The sequence below is a fragment of the Hemibagrus wyckioides genome, linkage group LG28 (genome assembly GCF_019097595.1).
Source record: "Hemibagrus wyckioides isolate EC202008001 linkage group LG28, SWU_Hwy_1.0, whole genome shotgun sequence".
NCBI classification, from domain to species: Eukaryota; Metazoa; Chordata; class Actinopteri; order Siluriformes; family Bagridae; genus Hemibagrus; species Hemibagrus wyckioides.
The window spans coordinates 2889650-2904957 of record NC_080737.1 but is presented as its reverse complement, the minus strand read 5'-3'; the positions used below and the strand labels follow the sequence as shown (position 1 = coordinate 2904957).

The window sequence follows — 15308 nt, the reverse complement described above, 5'->3', positions numbered from 1 at the left end:
CTGTAGAGTGGCCACCGATTGGTCCGTCCAGCGTAAGACCTCCCTCTGAGCCAGAACTTCCTGCTTGAGCTTTTGTTTATATTTTGGCATGAGGAAGATGGCGGCGTGGTCGGATTTCCCAAACGGTGGGCGAGATTGTGCCTTGTAGCTGTCTCTGACTGTAGTGTAGCAGTGGTCCAGTGTCCTTTCACCCCTGGTGGGGCAGCTGATGTGCTGGTAAAAGTTCGGCGCTGTGCGTTTGAGGTTGGCGCTGTCAAAGTCCCCCGCCACAATAAGCACAGCATCCCGGTGTTGAGTCTGTTGTTGTATGAGTGCTTCATGCAGCTCGCATAAAGCAGTGTCCGTGTCCGCCTGAGGCGGAATATAAACGGCGCTGACTATGACCAATGTAAACTCCCAAGGAAGATAAAAAGGACGACATTTGATGGTCAGTAGTTCCAGGTTGGGTGTGCAGGAGCGTGTGAGAGGAACAATGCTCGCGCTGTCGCACCAGCTGCTGTTCACCATTAAACACACGCCGCCTCCTCTCGACTTCCCCGAGTCCAGTGTTCTGTCCATGCGGTGAACCGAGAAGAACTCGGCCAGCTGGATGGCGTGGTCTGGCACCGCTGGGTTCAGCCATGTCTTGGTGAAGCAGAGGAGATTGCAGTCCCGAATGTCTCTCTGGAACTTTACCCTGGCCCTGAGGTCGCTCTAGCTTGTTCTCCAGTGACTGGACGTTGGCGAGCAGGATGATAGGCAGAGGTGTGTGGTGTGCATGGGCTCTCAGCCTGTTCCTGAAGCCGGCTCGCGTCCTTTGTTCTCCCTCAGGATCTCACCTCCGGCCAGCTTGGATCCGGGGTCAAAAACGTCGAATTGTGAATACATTGTACACCAATAGAAATAAGAGTATCTCTATTGTAACAAATGTACTCCATGTTGAAGAATTAGCCAGTATGTCTGTACTGAAACTTAATTTAAAAGACAAAAACAAAGAAAAAGTGGTAGGAGCAGTCGTGACGGCAGCTGACCTCACCAGCACCATCTTGTTAACGAGTTACCCTGTCCAGTGCTTTCTCCTCTGAGAACTCCCTAGCTTTCTCATGAGCGTACCACAGCCTCTCTTGATGTACAGATAACCAATCCTTCCCCTCAGAGATTTCCCTACCCCCCAACAAAGCATCAATGGACAGATGTGGCTGCAATCCAAAAAGGAGGTAATAAGGGGAAAACCCTGTAGTAGCGTGTGGAGTCACATTGTACGCATGAACTAACTCAGGCCAACGCCGTTTCCGTTCTGGCGGTAATGTGCGCAGCAGGGTGTGAAGCATTCGGTTATACCATTCACATTGGGCATTACCTTGCGGCCTATAAGGTGTTGTATGCGTCTTTTTTACCCCATAGAGTCTGCACAACTCGGCTATCACCTCACTCTCGAAATTTCACCCGTGATCGGAGTGCAACCTCTCAGGGACGCCGTATTTCATAAACCACTCCCTCAGCAAGATCTTGGCTGTAGTGTCGGCCTTCTGGTCTTTTGTAGGAAATGCCTGTGTAAACTTTGTAAAAACGTCAGTAACAACAAGAACGTTTTCATGCCCATCAGAAGCAGGCTCTAAGACAGTAAAGTCCACCACGATCACTTCTAAAGGCCTGGAAGCCAAAAATGCTCTCACAGGGGCCCGGATTCTGGGCTGAGCATCTTCATAAGAATGCACCATTGACACTTTCTCACCCACTCTTCCACATCCTCATGCATGCCAGACCAGAAACATCACTGCTTTAACAACCCCATAGTCCTCTCAGCACCCTGGTGCCCCATATCATTATGCACACTCTGCAGCACTTGTTCCCTCAGACACACAGGTAACAACAACTGCCAGCGGTTCTCACCAGAAGGGAGGGAAGATCTACTACTCGGTACAGCAGTCCATTATGTTCTTTGATAAAGCTCCACTGCTTCAGAAGACACTTTTCCGGCTTGGACACAGACTTCCTTTCTGAGTGGTTCGGTCTCCTTTTCTCATCCCAGAACCTTCTAAATACCTTCACCAGGTCATGTAAAGGTCCAGCTATCTTTCAGAAGCCCATGATAAACTTTCTATAATAGCTACAGAAACCCAAAAACAACCTCAGATCCTTCACTGTTTCTTCCAATCGCTAACCACAGCAACCTTATCCGGGTCAGGAGAAATCCCCTGCGCTGACACCTGATGGCCCAGGAAACACACAGTCTTGGAGGAAATGACAGTTCTCTAGCTTCACCTTCAAGCCAATATCTGCCAACCATTTCAGCACCATTTATAATCTTTCCAGGTGTTCTTCAAATGTTTGTGAAAACAGTAAGATGTCACCCAAATATACTATCAACACCTGGAAGATCAGATCACTCATGACAGCCTGCATGAGTTGCTGAAACGTCGATGGTCCATTGCAGACCCCAAACGGCATCCTCCGGTACTCAAATAAACCAAAAGGTGTTGTGAAGGCTGTCTTGGCTCTGTCCCTGTCACTCACCGCTATCTGATGATACCCAGAGGCCAAGTCCACCGTCGAGAAAAACTTTGCTCCCCTGAGGGCATCGAAGCTCTCATCAATCCTGGGTAGCGGAAATGCATCACGCCTCATCTTAGTATTAAGCTTCCTATAATCTACGCACAGATGTAAAGACCCATCAGTTTTGTGCACCAATACCACAGACAAGGCGTAAGCACTTACACTTGGATGACTCCCTTCTTTAGCAACTTTGTGATGTGCTTTCTTATCTCCTGGTACTGATTTGGTGGAATGCATCTGTATGGCTGATTCACCGGTACATCGTCGGTCAAATGAATCTCGTGCTGAACTCTTTCCATATAGACCAGATCATCATCACCTGAGGCAAACACAGCTGAATACTTGCCCAACACTGCTTTTAACTGAACTTGCTCTTCCGGCGTGCCTCCCATGACGATGTGATCCAAGACCGATTGGGTGTGAGATTCAGAGCCCTGACCTACACCCACAGTATCGGCAGAGATTTGCTGGAACTTCACTTCACAGGATGAACCCGCACCATTATCATCTACCAGGGAGCACATGCCCACACGGGCCCTGGGCTGCAGCCAAAGGTCTTCCTGAGACAGGTTAAGCACTCTTAAAAACACAGTTAAACACAGGCAACTCAGATGTGACCAAGGTAGGCACAACAACTAAATCGCCTGGTAAGGGGGTGCTTACTGGCTCTACCAACCATGCAGAGTCATCTTTTTTACCATGGTCTATCCCCTTGACCAGAACAGTAGCTGACAACCATGCCAGCACATGAGTAGGAGTCTTACCGGCGACACAGGCGAATGAAACTCGTTCTATCAACTCGACCGACTGGGCAAGCCTCGTGTCAAATTCAGCATGCACGATCTGTTGGCACTTACTGATAATGTTCATTCCAATGAGCGCAGCCAAAGATGATGAACTAGGGGTTTCTTTAACAATCAACAACCCATACTCAGGCAAAGTCATCCCCATAACCTCCACATCCAGCTCAATGTAACCCAAATAGGGAATATCTAAACCATTGGCTGCTGTGATCTTTAACCAACCAGAAGTGGACATCACATCACCGCCATTCCTAAATAAATGCTCTCGGAAGAACCCTTCGGTGATAGTAACCTGACTACCAGTGTCGAGCAAACATGACACAAACACACCTCTAATTTTCAAATCCACCATTGAGCAAGTTCCAACCGGCCATTCCAGAAACCTGTCGCGACTGGTTCCTTCAGGTGGTGGACCAGGAACTACTCCTTGTGCTGCCTGACTCAAGGACAGAAGGACCTTGCCTTTCTCGCCCCTCAGCTGTCCTGGTATCACTCTTTGGCCTACCACCTGTGGGAGATAATTTTGTACTTGAAGTATATATGTATGGAGCGTGTATTTGATGTTGTGTGAAATAACCAGGGGACAGCATGATTGAGTTCTCAGGTAAAATTTATTCATTAGATCGTTTGAGTTTAAGAACAATATAGGGTTTAACGCGACATGTAGCTCAGTCATGGGCCTTGCATGTAGTCTGCAAGGGCTTTAGAGAATGAGCAGCTGTATCGATGATGTCAGTCTGGCAGGCTTTCTCAGCGGTACCAGGCTTCCCAAATTTGGACCAATCAATGTCAGAGATGCACCCTAGATCATCATGGCCCATCTTTGCCCCACTGGTACCTTGAGAGGCAATGATCTCATCATGAAGTAAGCGCAGCGCGTGCTGAACTGCGATGGTGGTACCAGGTGAAATATCTAGATCACATATGTAGAAGAAAACAGATAAACCAGAAAGCGGTGAAGTGTAAAGTATAATGAAAAAAGAGTAGAAGATGGGTGTAGGCCCCTGAAGAACCGAGAACTTACCCATGCTATCTGCTGAGGATGAATGAGGCACCTGAGAGAGTGAGGCTGAAGAAAATCCCACTGGTGGGGGCGGAGACACCCACATTTTTAATATAATAATTCAAGAAAGTTTAATTATAATGGTATTCGAGAAGTTGTAAATTCAAAGATAATGGTGTCAAAAAGAACCTAAAGTTCCAAAAAGAAAAATAGGTGGGATTGTCTCAGCAAAGAACCAGTCACGTGTTACATTTGGAGAGATAAGGAAAATGTATATAAAGGCTGTGATTGGAGTTCCCCATTTAGAGGCTGTTGGGACATTCATGCGTGAGCATCTCAATTCTTGTATCAGCGCTGACTGCAAATAAAATCTCTTATCTGCATTCATCTAGTCTGCTTGATTTGGCTTATTTAGTTAAGAGTCTTAATTAGATAGAGTCTCACTCAGACTGAGCTGTCAGGTCAGTGTGGAACTGGAGTCAGAATTTTGTAGTGAGTAGAACAGAATTTTTATTCCACATACCCCATCTAAAAGTGCAGCACCTGGCGACATGCCCAGCCTCATTGCATCTGAAACAGATAGGTTCTCCCTCTTCTGTAAACCTAGGAGGAGACTTTGATGAGGACTGCTGTGGAACTGATGCTAACCGTTGTGCAGTCAACTCTTTGACAGCCTTAGTAAGCTCTGAAATAGTTTGCTCTTGCTCACTTATTCGCTTGTCCTGCCGGGAAATTACCTGCAAAATATCATTCAACACCGTAGATGTGTGAGTTCCAGAACCAGAATTATCTTTGGTTTCACCCAGTACTTCTGAATGGACAGGTCGACTATTTACTACTCTAGTCGGTCTGCTCTCTTCCACAGACCAAAGAAGGGCTTCATTACGAATCTCAAGAAGGGTCAAATGGGGCTTTTCTCTGATCATCTTACACACCCTCCACAAATTGATCACGCAAAAGCCCCTGCTCATTTGCCAAGCTGCCTGGGGACTGTTTTGTGATAAAGCTTAATAGACGAGAAAGAGCATGAGAGTAATTTCGAAGATCTTCCCCCTCCAATTGTTTGCGATTATAAAACATCTGCAACAACTGAGTCCCACTACGCCGTTCACTAAATGCTTCACACAAAAAAGTAAACAAATCACTGGCCTGTCTGGACTGGTTTCCCACACATAAACGTACCTCTTCTAGTGCAGATCCCCTCAAAAGTGAAATAATAAAGTTCACTTCCTCTTCTTGTGTCTGGTCTCTGGCCCGTAGAACCCTTTCTGTCTCCTCAATAAACTCCTCTATAGACCTCCCATCTTTGTTAAACTCCCCGGTGAACGTCAGGCTGAACCTGATGTTCATGAGGGACATAAATGTAAGAGCGAGTTGAACTACCTCCACCTACGGCCCTATTTGCCAGTGTCATTCCTCCAATCCCTTAACTCTTCAATTTGATTCCTCATTTGCTCTATGCCATCATTACCCACAGCTTCAGCAACAGGGGTGTGTGCCCCCACTGCAGGCAGTTCATCAGAGTTTGACATTTCTCACACAAGTAGATCAAAATAAAAATAACTCAGAATAAACAACTCATTCCACGACAATTGTCCTTGGTGCAAACTCGTCCAACCTTTCCAGTCTTTTCAGTACCCGATCAGTCCCACGCTGGCCACGTCCTCCGTACCCGCAATCCTTCACACCAGCTCTGCTTGGGACATCCTCCGCCTCTGCAAAACATTCACCACTGCCGTATTGCCTAACCAAACCAAACTGCTCGTCCCAACCGTATCAGCCTGAATAAACTACCCCACTCCCGGTACCAAAATGTGTGACCGGGCGGAAGGAGCGGTTTCACTTATTTTGTAGTTTATTCAATTATTATGTTCAAAAGAATTTGTCCTGGCACCATTCTCTCAAAAAGGTACAAGAAACAGTGCAGGCTCACAGATTTCACTTAGGTACAGGTAAAAGAGCAGAAAAATAACTAAATACAGCAAACTTTGGATTTCAGATAAAGAAAGTAACTGTGTGCAGAGCTGCTACAGCTAAACTTTTCCCAGCTCTATATTGTATGGTTTACAACAAAATTACTATGCAAAACAATGTGGTATTACACTATACAATATGGCAGTGGGAACAATAACCATGAACTCCTACATTACATCCCGCGTTCACTTTACAAAAGCTGAATTTCCACAGCATCAAGCAGTACATGCTGGATGGTCTCAAATATAACACGATTCCACAGAGAGCGCACAACTCCTCTCCATTGTTCACTGCATGTCACGCAACATGTCTGAAAACTAGAGCGCATGCGTGTCTCTCCCAGGTATTCCAAAATACAGGTATACACCGTTTATTATTTCATAAATTTTAAACAACAAATAACTGAAGTAGGGAATTTCACCATGCAAAAGAAGCAATAAACTCCTCCTATGTACCACCCAGTTACATTCTCCCCTGCAACAAGTCAACGCCCTAGATGACCTACTCAGTTACAAAATCAGTATTCATGATACCCTGTAGGGCTTTCTCAAACAATGCAGTACCAGTACTGGTTAACACTTGAGACATCATATCAGTGCTTACTGAAAGACATGCGGCCCTGGGGGCATGGAAGGGGTTCACGTGAACACCCGCAGTTGCTCGCTTGCTCCTGCGCACAGCTAGAACTGGTACTTCTCTTTGAACCCTAGGACACGTTTCACAAGACCCCTGAGGCTGAGAACACTCATCTGCAACCTTAGTGTTAAGACCCTCACCACCAGATTCTGCAGTGTCTCTACCAGTGTCCCCTGTACCCAGCACCAGGTTACCCTCAGTGCTGTCACCTCCCAGCTCCAAAGTACCTGGACACTCTGCATTAATTGGAGTGTCTGTAACACCTCTCACCATCGGTTATACCACCTCCTCCACTACTACCAAACATGGCTCAAAAGTCTCATTCTCATCTATGGCGACAGACTGGGCATCTGGCAGAGACTTGTCCACACCCCTAGGCCTAGGAGTGGGCATGGCACCTGGGCATAACTCAGATCGGTGAACTCTTTTGGATGTCGCACCTTCTAGGGGTTCCACAGTGTAAGTCGTGCCAATTATATCAATTACCCGATAAGCGACAGGGCTCCAGGCATCTTGAATCTTATTTCTGCCTGGAGGCCGGTGACACAGATACACCAACTCACCCACACTAACCTGGGGACAGAATGCCCTTTCATTGAGACGAATTCAAATTCAAATTTTATTGGTCACATATGAAACCATACACAGTACGACATGTAGTGAAATGCTTTTTATGACTGTCTTACACAAAAAGAAAGAGTAAAAAAAAAGAGAAAAATTTAAAATTTAAAGTGTGGACATTGTGGAAAGTCAGTGTCAGATCAGATATGCATATGCAAATATACTGTATGTCTAGGTATATATATATATATATATATATAGATATAGATATATAGATATATATGTATAATATATATATATATATATATATATATATATATATATATATATATATATATATATATATATATATATATATATATATGTAGTATCAATAGCAGTGAATATAAATATGAAAAATAAAATAAAAATAATATAATAAAAATATTAACAAAAAAATAGTAGTATAATATATATGTATACAAATATAAAATTGCTTTATAAAAACGAAATATAAAAAACAAATATAAAACAAAAATATAATACACTAATATAATACAGTACAATGGTTAACTTTGAAATGGTGTCGCAAAAGAATACAGTATGTACAGTGTGCATATGTAGATAATATAAAAATATATATGTAGATGTCTATAGGCAAGTATAAATGTCCAATTTAACAGAGAGTAAAGTGACAGTGCAGTGTGCACACAAAGATGTACAGGAAAGATGTACAGTGAAAGTGTATTGTGTGTACAGAATAGTGCAGAGTACAAAGTAGTGCAATTATTGCATGTGCAACAATCAGCTGAGGTAGAATGTCATGTCTTGTGGGAGTATGTCCAGAAAGTCCAGACTCTAGGTGTTCTGGTTGAGGGCCCGAATGGCCTGCGGGAAGATGCTTCTCCTCATTCTCTCTGTGTTTGCCTTCAAGGAACGAAAAACGTTTCCCTGACCGCAACAGAGAGAAGAGTCCATTGTTGGGATGGCTGAGGTCCTTCATTATCTTCCTGGCCCTGGTCCAGCACCGCTTGCTGTATATGGTGTCCAGGTCAGGAAGCTCGGTGCGTATGGTACGCTCGGCTGATCGCACCACCCTCTGGAGAGCTTGCCTGTCCTGTTTGGTGCTGTTCCCAAACCAGGCTGTGATACTTCCCATCAGGAAGCTCTCAATGGTGCAGGTGTAGAATGTCTTTAGCACCTTTGAGGGCAGTTTAAAGTCGTTCAGGCATCTGAGATGATAAAGACGCTGCCGGGCCGTCTTCACCGGGGTGTTAACGTGGCAGGACCATGTCAGGTCCTGTGTGATGTAAACTGTCCACTCTTTCCACCAGCGTCCCGTTGATAGTGAGGGGCTGGTAATTCCTCTCCTGCTTTGTGCTGAAGTCCACTATCAGCTCCTTAGTCTTGCTGATGTTCAGGAGGAGATTGTTGACCTGGCACCATGTCTCCAGGTTTTTAATCTCCTCTAGGTAGGCCGTCTCATCGTTATTGGAGATCAGGCCCACTACCACAGTATCGTCCGCAAACTTCACAATGTTGGTGGAGCTGGAAGTGGCCACACAGCCAAAAGTGTACAGTGAGTACAGCAGGGGGCTCAGAACACCACCCTGGAGGGCTCCAGTGCTGAGGGTGAGTGAGGGTGAGACATGGTTGCCCACCCGTACTGCCTGAGGTCTGTCTCGCAGGAAGTTGGAGATCCATCGACACAGGGACGGGCTGAGTCCCAGGATCTCCAACTTAGTGGTGAGTATGGAGGGAATTATGGTGTTAAACGCTGAACTGTAGTCAACAAACAGCATTTTGACATAATTCCCCCTTCTGCTGTCCAGATGGCTCAGGGTTGCATGATGGAGGTGTGCGATGGCGTCCTTAGTAGACCGGTTGGGACGGTACACGAACTGTAGCGGGTCCAAGGTGTCAGGTAGGGAAGAAGTGATGAAGTCTCTGATGAGTCTTTCGAAGCACTTCATCACCACTGAGGTCAGGGCCACTGGGCGGTAGTCGTTCAGGCAGGCTGGCTGGGGTTTCTTGGGGACAGGAACAATGGTGGACCGTTTGAAGCACGTCGGGATTGTAGACTGTTCCAGGGAGAGGTTGAAGATCTCAGTGAACACAGGAGCAAGCTGGTCAGCACAGGCCTTCAGGACCCGACCCATGGTGCCATCTGGTCCTGCTGCCTTCCTGGTATTCACTCTCCTGAATGCCTTTCTCACGTCGTGCTCCGAGATGATGAATGCGCTGTCCTCTCCAGCCTGCTCCTCATGTGTGCTGCCTATAGCGCTGTTAGCACCGCTAATGCCGTTAGCGCTCTGAGCTGCAGCATCGAAGCGAGCATAAAAGGTGTTTAGCTCGTCTGCCAGAGAAGCGTCCGCATTCACCAATCTGGAAGATGGTGTTTTGTAGTCCATCATAGTTCTTAGTCCCTGCCACAGACTCCTAGAGCCACTCTGTTGAAATTGTGACTCTAGTTTCTGTCCATAGCGCCGCTTCGCCTCTTTCACCACTCTGCGCACGCTGTAGGATGCAGCTTTATATTCCTCCATGTTACCGCTGGCAAGTCCCGTGTTGTACGCAGCGGAGCAGGATCTCAGAGCATCGTGGACGGATTTATCCACCCACGGCTTCTGATTAGGAAACGTTCTGATGATAGTCTTGTGAACTGTGTCATCCGCTAGTTTCCCGATGAATCCCACAACCGCTTCCGTAAACATGTTGACATCATCAGAGCTGCGCTGGAACATATCCCAGTCTGTGTCCTCCAGAGCGTCCTGTAGAGTGGCCACCGATTGGTCCGTCCAGCGTAAGACCTCCCTCTGAGCCAGAACTTCCTGCTTGAGCTTTTGTTTATATTTTGGCATGAGGAAGATGGCGGCGTGGTCGGATTTCCCAAACGGTGGGCGAGATTGTGCCTTGTAGCTGTCTCTGACTGTAGTGTAGCAGTGGTCCAGTGTCCTTTCACCCCTGGTGGGGCAGCTGATGTGCTGGTAAAAGTTCGGCGCTGTGCGTTTGAGGTTGGCGCTGTCAAAGTCCCCCGCCACAATAAGCACAGCATCCCGGTGTTGAGTCTGTTGTTGTATGAGTGCTTCATGCAGCTCGCATAAAGCAGTGTCCGTGTCCGCCTGAGGCGGAATATAAACGGCGCTGACTATGACCAATGTAAACTCCCAAGGAAGATAAAAAGGACGACATTTGATGGTCAGTAGTTCCAGGTTGGGTGTGCAGGAGCGTGTGAGAGGAACAATGCTCGCGCTGTCGCACCAGCTGCTGTTCACCATTAAACACACGCCGCCTCCTCTCGACTTCCCCGAGTCCAGTGTTCTGTCCATGCGGTGAACCGAGAAGAACTCGGCCAGCTGGATGGCGTGGTCTGGCACCGCTGGGTTCAGCCATGTCTTGGTGAAGCAGAGGAGATTGCAGTCCCGAATGTCTCTCTGGAACTTTACCCTGGCCCTGAGGTCGTCTAGCTTGTTCTCCAGTGACTGGACGTTGGCGAGCAGGATGATAGGCAGAGGTGTGTGGTGTGCATGGGCTCTCAGCCTGTTCCTGAAGCCGGCTCGCGTCCTTTGTTCTCCCTCAGGATCTCACTCGGCCAGCTTGGATCCGGGGTCAAAAACGTCGAATTGTGAATACATTGTACACCAATAGAAATAAGAGTATCTCTATTGTAACAAATGTACTCCATGTTGAAGAATTAGCCAGTATGTCTGTACTGAAACTTAATTTAAAAGACAAAAACAAAGAAAAAGTGGTAGGAGCAGTCGTGACGGCAGCTGACCTCACCAGCACCATCTTGTTAACGAGTTACCCTGTCCAGTGCTTTCTCCTCTGAGAACTCCCTAGCTTTCTCATGAGCGTACCACAGCCTCTCTTGATGTACAGATAACCAATCCTTCCCCTCAGAGATTTCCCTACCCCCCAACAAAGCATCAATGGACAGATGTGGCTGCAATCCAAAAAGGAGGTAATAAGGGGAAAACCCTGTAGTAGCGTGTGGAGTCACATTGTACGCATGAACTAACTCAGGCCAACGCCGTTTCCGTTCTGGCGGTAATGTGCGCAGCAGGGTGTGAAGCATTCGGTTATACCATTCACATTGGGCATTACCTTGCGGCCTATAAGGTGTTGTATGCGTCTTTTTTACCCCATAGAGTCTGCACAACTCGGCTATCACCTCACTCTCGAAATTTCACCCGTGATCGGAGTGCAACCTCTCAGGGACGCCGTATTTCATAAACCACTCCCTCAGCAAGATCTTGGCTGTAGTGTCGGCCTTCTGGTCTTTTGTAGGAAATGCCTGTGTAAACTTTGTAAAAACGTCAGTAACAACAAGAACGTTTTCATGCCCATCAGAAGCAGGCTCTAAGACAGTAAAGTCCACCACGATCACTTCTAAAGGCCTGGAAGCCAAAAATGCTCTCACAGGGGCCCGGATTCTGGGCTGAGCATCTTCATAAGAATGCACCATTGACACTTTCTCACCCACTCTTCCACATCCTCATGCATGCCAGACCAGAAACATCACTGCTTTAACAACCCCATAGTCCTCTCAGCACCCTGGTGCCCCATATCATTATGCACACTCTGCAGCACTTGTTCCCTCAGACACACAGGTAACAACAACTGCCAGCGGTTCTCACCAGAAGGGAGGGAAGATCTACTACTCGGTACAGCAGTCCATTATGTTCTTTGATAAAGCTCCACTGCTTCAGAAGACACTTTTCCGGCTTGGACACAGACTTCCTTTCTGAGTGGTTCGGTCTCCTTTTCTCATCCCAGAACCTTCTAAATACCTTCACCAGGTCATGTAAAGGTCCAGCTATCTTTCAGAAGCCCATGATAAACTTTCTATAATAGCTACAGAAACCCAAAAACAACCTCAGATCCTTCACTGTTTCTTCCAATCGCTAACCACAGCAACCTTATCCGGGTCAGGAGAAATCCCCTGCGCTGACACCTGATGGCCCAGGAAACACACAGTCTTGGAGGAAATGACAGTTCTCTAGCTTCACCTTCAAGCCAATATCTGCCAACCATTTCAGCACCATTTATAATCTTTCCAGGTGTTCTTCAAATGTTTGTGAAAACAGTAAGATGTCACCCAAATATACTATCAACACCTGGAAGATCAGATCACTCATGACAGCCTGCATGAGTTGCTGAAACGTCGATGGTCCATTGCAGACCCCAAACGGCATCCTCCGGTACTCAAATAAACCAAAAGGTGTTGTGAAGGCTGTCTTGGCTCTGTCCCTGTCACTCACCGCTATCTGATGATACCCAGAGGCCAAGTCCACCGTCGAGAAAAACTTTGCTCCCCTGAGGGCATCGAAGCTCTCATCAATCCTGGGTAGCGGAAATGCATCACGCCTCATCTTAGTATTAAGCTTCCTATAATCTACGCACAGATGTAAAGACCCATCAGTTTTGTGCACCAATACCACAGACAAGGCGTAAGCACTTACACTTGGATGACTCCCTTCTTTAGCAACTTTGTGATGTGCTTTCTTATCTCCTGGTACTGATTTGGTGGAATGCATCTGTATGGCTGATTCACCGGTACATCGTCGGTCAAATGAATCTCGTGCTGAACTCTTTCCATATAGACCAGATCATCATCACCTGAGGCAAACACAGCTGAATACTTGCCCAACACTGCTTTTAACTGAACTTGCTCTTCCGGCGTGCCTCCCATGACGATGTGATCCAAGACCGATTGGGTGTGAGATTCAGAGCCCTGACCTACACCCACAGTATCGGCAGAGATTTGCTGGAACTTCACTTCACAGGATGAACCCGCACCATTATCATCTACCAGGGAGCACATGCCCACACGGGCCCTGGGCTGCAGCCAAAGGTCTTCCTGAGACAGGTTAAGCACTCTTAAAAACACAGTTAAACACAGGCAACTCAGATGTGACCAAGGTAGGCACAACAACTAAATCGCCTGGTAAGGGGGTGCTTACTGGCTCTACCAACCATGCAGAGTCATCTTTTTTACCATGGTCTATCCCCTTGACCAGAACAGTAGCTGACAACCATGCCAGCACATGAGTAGGAGTCTTACCGGCGACACAGGCGAATGAAACTCGTTCTATCAACTCGACCGACTGGGCAAGCCTCGTGTCAAATTCAGCATGCACGATCTGTTGGCACTTACTGATAATGTTCATTCCAATGAGCGCAGCCAAAGATGATGAACTAGGGGTTTCTTTAACAATCAACAACCCATACTCAGGCAAAGTCATCCCCATAACCTCCACATCCAGCTCAATGTAACCCAAATAGGGAATATCTAAACCATTGGCTGCTGTGATCTTTAACCAACCAGAAGTGGACATCACATCACCGCCATTCCTAAATAAATGCTCTCGGAAGAACCCTTCGGTGATAGTAACCTGACTACCAGTGTCGAGCAAACATGACACAAACACACCTCTAATTTTCAAATCCACCATTGAGCAAGTTCCAACCGGCCATTCCAGAAACCTGTCGCGACTGGTTCCTTCAGGTGGTGGACCAGGAACTACTCCTTGTGCTGCCTGACTCAAGGACAGAAGGACCTTGCCTTTCTCGCCCCTCAGCTGTCCTGGTATCACTCTTTGGCCTACCACCTGTGGGAGATAATTTTGTACTTGAAGTATATATGTATGGAGCGTGTATTTGATGTTGTGTGAAATAACCAGGGGACAGCATGATTGAGTTCTCAGGTAAAATTTATTCATTAGATCGTTTGAGTTTAAGAACAATATAGGGTTTAACGCGACATGTAGCTCAGTCATGGGCCTTGCATGTAGTCTGCAAGGGCTTTAGAGAATGAGCAGCTGTATCGATGATGTCAGTCTGGCAGGCTTTCTCAGCGGTACCAGGCTTCCCAAATTTGGACCAATCAATGTCAGAGATGCACCCTAGATCATCATGGCCCATCTTTGCCCCACTGGTACCTTGAGAGGCAATGATCTCATCATGAAGTAAGCGCAGCGCGTGCTGAACTGCGATGGTGGTACCAGGTGAAATATCTAGATCACATATGTAGAAGAAAACAGATAAACCAGAAAGCGGTGAAGTGTAAAGTATAATGAAAAAAGAGTAGAAGATGGGTGTAGGCCCCTGAAGAACCGAGAACTTACCCATGCTATCTGCTGAGGATGAATGAGGCACCTGAGAGAGTGAGGCTGAAGAAAATCCCACTGGTGGGGGCGGAGACACCCACATTTTTAATATAATAATTCAAGAAAGTTTAATTATAATGGTATTCGAGAAGTTGTAAATTCAAAGATAATGGTGTCAAAAAGAACCTAAAGTTCCAAAAAGAAAAATAGGTGGGATTGTCTCAGCAAAGAACCAGTCACGTGTTACATTTGGAGAGATAAGGAAAATGTATATAAAGGCTGTGATTGGAGTTCCCCATTTAGAGGCTGTTGGGACATTCATGCGTGAGCATCTCAATTCTTGTATCAGCGCTGACTGCAAATAAAATCTCTTATCTGCATTCATCTAGTCTGCTTGATTTGGCTTATTTAGTTAAGAGTCTTAATTAGATAGAGTCTCACTCAGACTGAGCTGTCAGGTCAGTGTGGAACTGGAGTCAGAATTTTGTAGTGAGTAGAACAGAATTTTTATTCCACATACCCCATCTAAAAGTGCAGCACCTGGCGACATGCCCAGCCTCATTGCATCTGAAACAGATAGGTTCTCCCTCTTCTGTAAACCTAGGAGGAGACTTTGATGAGGACTGCTGTGGAACTGATGCTAACCGTTGTGCAGTCAACTCTTTGACAGCCTTAGTAAGCTCTGAAATAGTTTGCTCTTGCTCA

General features: G+C 46.5%; 1 pseudogene; it reads right to left on the bottom strand.

Annotated features, from left to right (window-relative positions):
- Positions 1–7227: 7227 nt before the first annotated feature.
- On the bottom strand, positions 7228–13949 carry LOC131348657 (uncharacterized; annotated as a pseudogene).
- Between the last annotated feature and the right edge of the window lie 1359 nt (positions 13950–15308).